This window comes from Salvelinus alpinus, chromosome 12 (assembly GCF_045679555.1).
Source record: "Salvelinus alpinus chromosome 12, SLU_Salpinus.1, whole genome shotgun sequence".
NCBI lineage: Eukaryota > Metazoa > Chordata > Actinopteri > Salmoniformes > Salmonidae > Salvelinus > Salvelinus alpinus.
In genome coordinates, this window is record NC_092097.1 from 41,019,905 (window position 1) to 41,026,923 (window position 7,019).

A 7,019-nucleotide genomic window follows, 5' to 3' on the forward strand; every position below is an offset into this window, starting at 1 on the left:
CACCACTCTAGGATGCATGATCTGGATCAATCTGTCCTTATTCAGGTGCTGAATTGCTGTATGTTTTTTTGCAATTGCACTCTCCTTGCTCGACGGTTGTATCATGGTTTTATGTAAACAGGGTGAGACATTTCTAGAAGTTTGTTTGTGTGTGTGTATGTGTGTACGGGAAGATAAAAATGAAAAAGAGAAGTGGAGTGTGTTGGCAATTATGTATTTCTGAGCATTGGAGGATATGATTTGGAGGGGGTGTTTTATAGTGTTTTTTATCTGTATCATTGTAAATACATATGGCATGTTACCATTGAAGCAATAAACAATATCTACAACAAATAGTTTTTTTGTATTTATTTAATTGCACGTGTTGAAGATAATGAGTAATGTTGACATGTTCATGTCATTGAGCACCGTTTGCTGATTATCATGAGCAATTTACTAAATGGAACAGAAAGACATTGATTCATATCAATAATTCAGTGAGTGAGAGCATATGGGATATACCCAAGGTGACTGTCCTTCATTTGGATTAGTAAACCTCTAATCTCATTGTCTATCTTCTACCCTTACCTCTCCGAACCACCCGTTTCTCTATCGGTCTCACAATACAACATAATGCAATATGTAACGCAATTCCATGGCTTTGTTCTTCTCAGAGATAATCTGCAGGATACGTGTATCAACTAATCATCATTCTAGTTTTGCTTCACCACACAAACACATGGCCATTCATTCAATCATTCAACCATTCATTCACACGCAATCACATACTCCTAATACACTAAACTCGGAAGAATATAAATCAAATCAAATTTTATTTGTCACAAACACATGTTAAGCAGATGTTATTGCGGGTGTTGCGAAATGCGTGCGTTTCTAGCTCCAACAGTGCAGTAATATCTAACAATTCACAACAATACACACAACCTAAAAGTAAAAGAATGGAATTAAGAAATATATACAAATTAAGAAGAGCAATGTTGGAGTGGATTAGACTAAAATGCAGTAGAATAAAATACAGTATATACATATGAGATGAGTAAAGCAAAAATATGTAAACATTAAAGTGAATAGTGTTCCATTATTAAGTGGCCAATGATTTCAAGTCTATGTATATGGGTCAGCAGCCTGTAAGGTGCAGGGTTAAATATCCGGGTGGAAGCCGCCTAGTGAATGCTATTTAACAGTCTGATGGCCTTGAGATAGAAGCTGTTTTTCAGTCTCTCGGTCCCAGCTTTGATGCACTTGTACTGACCTCGCCTTCTGGATGATAGCAGGGTGAACAGGCTGTGGCTTGGGTGGTTGTTGTCCTTGATGATATTTTTGGCCTTCCTGTGACATTGGGTGATGTAGGTGTCATTGAGAGCAGGTAGTTTGCCCCCGGTGATGCATTGGGCAGACCGCACCACCCTCTGGAGAGCCCTGCAGTTGCGGGCGGTGCAGTTGCCGTACCAGGCAGTGATACAGCCCAACAGGATGCTCTCAATTGCGCATCTGTAAAAGTTTGTGAGGGTTTTAGGTGCCAATCCAAATTTCTTCAGCCTCCTGATCTGGACCATTTCAGATCGTCAGTGATGTGTGCGCCGAGGAACTTGAAGCTTTCCACCTGCTCCACTGCGATCCTGTCGATGATCAGTCCACTATCAGCTCCATTGTTTTGCCAACATTGAGTGAGAGGTTATTTTCCTGGCACCACACTCCCAGGGCCCTCACCTCCTCTCTGCAGGCTGTCCTGTCATTGTTGATAATCAGGCCTACTACTGTTGTGTCATCTGCAAACTTGATGATTGAGTTGGAGGCGTGCGTGGCCGTGCAGTCATGAGTGAACATGGAATACAGGAGGGGGCTGAGCACGCACCCTTGTGGGGCCCCTGTGTTGAGGATCAGCGAAGTGGAAGTCCAGGACCCAGTTGCACAGGGCAGGGTTCAGACCCAGGGCCCCGAGCTTAATGATGAGCTTGGAGGGTACTATGGTGTTGAAGGCTGAGCTATAGTCAATGAACAACAATCTTACATAGGTATTCCTCTTGTCCAGATGGGATAGGGCAGTGTGCAGTGCGATGGCGATTGCATCATCTGTAGATATATTGGGGCGGTAAGCAAATTGAAGTGGGTTTAGGGTGACAGGTAAGGTAGAGGTGATATGATCCTTAACTAGCCTCTCAAAGCACTTCATGATGACAGAAGTGAGTGCTACTGGGCGATAGTTATTTAGTTCAGTTACCTTTGCTTTCTTGCGTACAGGAACAATGGTGGACATCTTAAAGCGAGTGGGGACAGCAGCCTGGTATAGGGAGAGATCGAATATGTCCGTAAACACTCCAGCCAGCTGGTCTGCGCATGCTCTGAGGACGCAGCTAGGGATGCCGTCTGGGCCGGCAGCCTTGCGAGGGTTAACACGCTTAAATGTCGGCCACGGTCAGCCACGGAGGAGAGCCCACAGTCCTTGGTAGCGGGCTGCATTGGTGGTACTGTGTTATCCTCAAAGCGGGCGAAGAACGTGTTTAGCTTGTCCGGAAGCAAGACGTCGTCCACAAAGTGGCTGGTTTTCCCTTTGTAGTCCGTGATTGTCTGTAGACCCTGCCACATTCGTCTTGTGTCTGAGCTGTTGAATTGCGACTCCACTTTGTCTCTATACTCTATAATGATGCACAGGCCACAGTCAAATTAAGTGGGGTGTTTATTAGACAGGGTATTAAATCAACAGGAAGTTATTTAGCGTACCACTCTCCAGTCTCGATACCATCAAAGAGAGTAGAAGAGTATCTACCACATGATAAATGGAACATTTATAATGACATACAGTAGCTGTCAAGCAGGGAATTCTGGGAGATACAAGAGGTCAATCTAAGGGCTGCTTAAAAAACACAAAAACATGACAGACAACCGCAATATAATATTATTGTAATATTTGCCATTTAGCAGACGCTTTGTCCAAGCGTGTGCATACATTTTTGTATAGGAGACCCAAGTGGGAATCGAACCAATGTTCAAAATGGGAGGAACGTCCTTTTGTCCTCATCACGTCACCATCATCACAGTCTCTGCACAAGTCACCAAAGATTAATTCTCATCCTGTGTTGCGGCGATGGAAATCCCTGATATCCTCACACTCAGTCTCAAAGTGTGTCGTGGCGTCATAGGAGCGAGACACAAAGATCTGAACAAGGGAGATGGGATCAAAATAAACAACACCGGAGTCTCCTCAATTTGTAATCCTGGTACAACTCAATGGCCTAGAATATTGAAACAATTTTGATATATTATAGTGAATTCGGTGGGTATCCTCGACCAGGGCTTGAACCCAGGTTCAGCGACTGTCAACCCCTTAGCAGTTACACCAAGAGATCCAAACCTCTCAAAAAGGTTGCTAGGTGTTGGCTTAAGGTCGATACACTACCCCCTTTCTTTCAGGATAGCGTGTCCCCATGCTTCTCTATTCCAAGTCCTTAACGTGTATCAATTAAGGGAGTATCCCCGACCAGGACCTGAAACCTGACTCGAACACCAAAAGATCTGAACCTCTTGGCGAGGTCACTAGGTGTGGGTTTAAGGACAATACAATATATTGAAGGTAGCCCCTTACCTGACTTTTCCTTCCATCAGCAATGGGGACCATCATGTTGCTGACAGAAACAAATCTGTAAACCAATCACATTAATTCTTTAGTGTATTCTTTTGTGTGTGAAATTGGTTGTGTGTCATTACAATACACTGTACATATGATTCTAAATGTAACAGTAGGTTGTGTGAAACTTTAAAAAAGATATATATACTTTTAAGGATATTTTCTGACTCTATTGAACAGATAGAGAGAGGATGACCGTGGAGAAAGCTATAGAGAGGTTGTGTCAAAGGGCAGTAGCCGGATTCAAACATATGCCAACACCGCAAACATTTGTGCCGGGGGCTATGGCTAAGACTGCAAGAACACCTTAGGCCACGGTTGTGTAGAACTTACCTCTGATGAATGGGCTCCAGCAGTTCCATCCCAGGCTGCACTTACTTCTCTGGGTTACTGGTCTCTACAGTGGTGCTCACCATGGCGATATACATCCCCGATGACGCCATGTTGTTAGCGTTGTACACCATACATACAGTGGGGCAAAAAAGTATTTAGTCAGCCACCAATTGTGCAAGTTCTCCCACTTAAAAAGATGAGAGAGGCCTGTAATTTTCATCATAGGTACACTTCAACTATGACAGACAAAATGAGAAAAAAAATCCAGAAAATCACATTGTAGGATTTCTAATGAATTTATTTGCAAATTATGGTGGAAAATAAGTATTTGGTCACCTACAAACAAGCAAGATTTCTGGCTCTCACAGACCTGTAACTTCTTCTTTAAGAGGCTCCTCTGTCCTCCACTCGTTACCTGTATTAATGGCACCTGTTTGAACTTGTTATCAGTATAAAAGACACCTGTCCACAACCTCAAACAGTCACACTCCAAACTCCACTATGGCCAAGACCAAAGAGCTGTCAAAGGACACCAGAAACAAAATTGTAGACCTGCACCAGGCTGGGAAGACTGAATCTGCAATAGGTAAGCAGCTTGGTTTGAAGAAATCAACTGTGGGAGCAATTATTAGGAAATGGAAGACATACAAGACCACTGATAATCTCCCTCGATCTGGGGCTCCACGCAAGATCTCACCCCGTGGGGTCAAAATGATCACAAGAACGGTGAGCAAAAATCCCAGAACCACACGGGGGGACCTAGTGAATGACCTGCAGAGAGCTGGGACTAAAGTAACAAAGCCTACCATCAGTAACACACTACGCCGCCAGGGACTCAAATCCTGCAGTGCCAGATGTGTCCCCCTGCTTAAGCCAGTAAATGTCCAGGCCCGTCTGAAGTTTGCTAGAGAGCATTTGGATGATCCAGAAGAAGATTGGGAGAATGTTATATGGTCAGATGAAACCAAAATATAACTTTTTGGTAAAAACTCAACTCGTCGTGTTTGGAGGACAAAGAATGCTGAGTTGCATCCAAAGAACACCATACCTACTGTGAAGCATGGGGGTGGAAACATCATGCTTTGGGGCTGTTTTTCTGCAAAGGGACCAGGACGACTGATCCGTGTAAAGGAAAGAATGAATGGGGCCATGTATCGTGAGATTTTGAGTGAAAACCTCCTTCCATCAGCAAGGGCATTGAAGATGAAACGTGGCTGGGTCTTTCAGCATGACAATGATCCCAAACACACCGCCCGGGCAACGAAGGAGTGGCTTCGTAAGAAGCATTTCAAGGTCCTGGAGTGGCCTAGCCAGTCTCCAGATCTCAACCCCATAGAAAATCTTTGGAGGGAGTTGAAAGTCCGTGTTGCCCAGCAACAGCCCCAAAACATCACTGCTCTAGAGGAGATCTGCATGGAGGAATGGGCCAAAATACCAGCAACAGTGTGTGAAAACCTTGTGAAGACTTACAGAAAACGTTTGACCTCTGTCATTGCCAACAAAGGGTATATAACAAAGTATTGAGATAAACTTTTGTTATTGACCAAATACTTATTTTCCACCATAATTTGCAAATAAATTCATAAAAATCCTACAATGTGATTTTCTGGATTTTTTTTTCTCATTTTGTCTGTCATAGTTGAGGTGTACCTATGATGAAAATTACAGGCCTCTCTCATCTTTTTAAGTGGGAGAACTTGCACAATTGGTGGTTGACTAAATATTTTTTTCCCCACTGTAGATGTCTGAAAAACAAATAGGGTCAAGTTATGATTAATCCCAAGTCTAACATATTGTATTCACATTTAACCGGTTTGGTATTTGGGGTATGCCTTTGTCTAACTTCTGGTGTATTTATTGTGCCATACCTAATTTCCTGTGGACTTTGCTTGAGGGATGATGATTTGGCAGGAGTTGTCATCATGGGTGTATTTGATTGGATGATTCAGTGAACAGATGACCTGTGTAACCTGGCCCACCTTCTTCACCCAGCACGTAGCTGGGGTGAGAGATCAAATCAAATATATTTATATAGCCCTTCTTACATCAGCTGATATCTCAAAGTGCTGTACAGAAACCCAGCCTAGATCAGCTGTTTACAGTGAAACGGCTTGATAAAGAGAGAAATATTAGGTTCTACTTCTACTAATTTACCCTACTGACATTCTGCCCACTTTTCTGTAATTCATGTACTACCATTTCTCATTCATTCATCCATTCATCCATTAATTCCCTCTTCAACACTCTCTTTCTCTCTTATCCACTCTCTACTTCACCAACCACTCACTGCTCCTTCAGATTTCACTGCTACACCTTTGTCCTTGTACATCACAATATCTTCCACCTTTCTGTTTAACATTTAGGTCCCTCCATGCACTTAACATGAGACACACAGGAATAGTGAGGGTTTTCTTTGGGGACATATACAACACCATCATAAAAACACTTGATGTTAATGTATTAATGCAGTCTTGAGCGCCTGCATGTGTGTGTGTATTACCTGGCAAAGCCCTTGGGTAGTTATCCTAGCCCACACAATGGAAAGAGGCAGGGACTGCAGTTTTAGCGAGCCATAAACTCAGAATACAGCTTGAGCCGTCTTATGGTCTGGATGCACGGCTGGTCCAAGTAGCTGTGAAGGCAGGGACACGACCATGGAGATTCGAAAAGTTTGCATCTTGGCTTCAATTTATATTCTGTTGAGTTGTGGCGTATACTTTAGAGAATATGTGTGTGTGTGCGTGCCTGTCTGTTTTTCTGTCTGTTTAACATTTGTACTGACTCGTCACTGCGGTACAGGGCCAAGACATGGCCAGGGAATTCCATGATGTCTGGTCCCAGGTTGAAACGGCGGAACAACTTTCTCATGCTGGTCCATGTCCTGGTGGGTACGCAGGTCACCCTCCTCAAAGTTCAGGATGAACAGGAGCAGCTTCCTGAACCTGTGCTTGTCAAACAACCCCATCAGATCTGTAACACAAACCATGTTACATCCACAGTAGAGGTCGACCGATTAATCGGAATGGCCGATTGATCGGGGCCGATTTCAAGTTTTCATAAC

General features: G+C 43.5%; 1 long non-coding RNA gene across 1 annotated transcript; it reads right to left on the reverse strand.

Moving 5' to 3' along the window:
* Window positions 1-421: 421 nt before the first annotated feature.
* On the reverse strand, window positions 422-5,645 carry LOC139536139 (uncharacterized). Its single transcript, XR_011667262.1, has 3 exons — window positions 3,959-5,645; window positions 3,584-3,638; window positions 422-3,157 (listed from the first exon to the last, which is right to left on the reverse strand). It is a non-coding gene; the product is annotated as an uncharacterized lncRNA (long non-coding RNA).
* Between the last annotated feature and the right edge of the window lie 1,374 nt (window positions 5,646-7,019).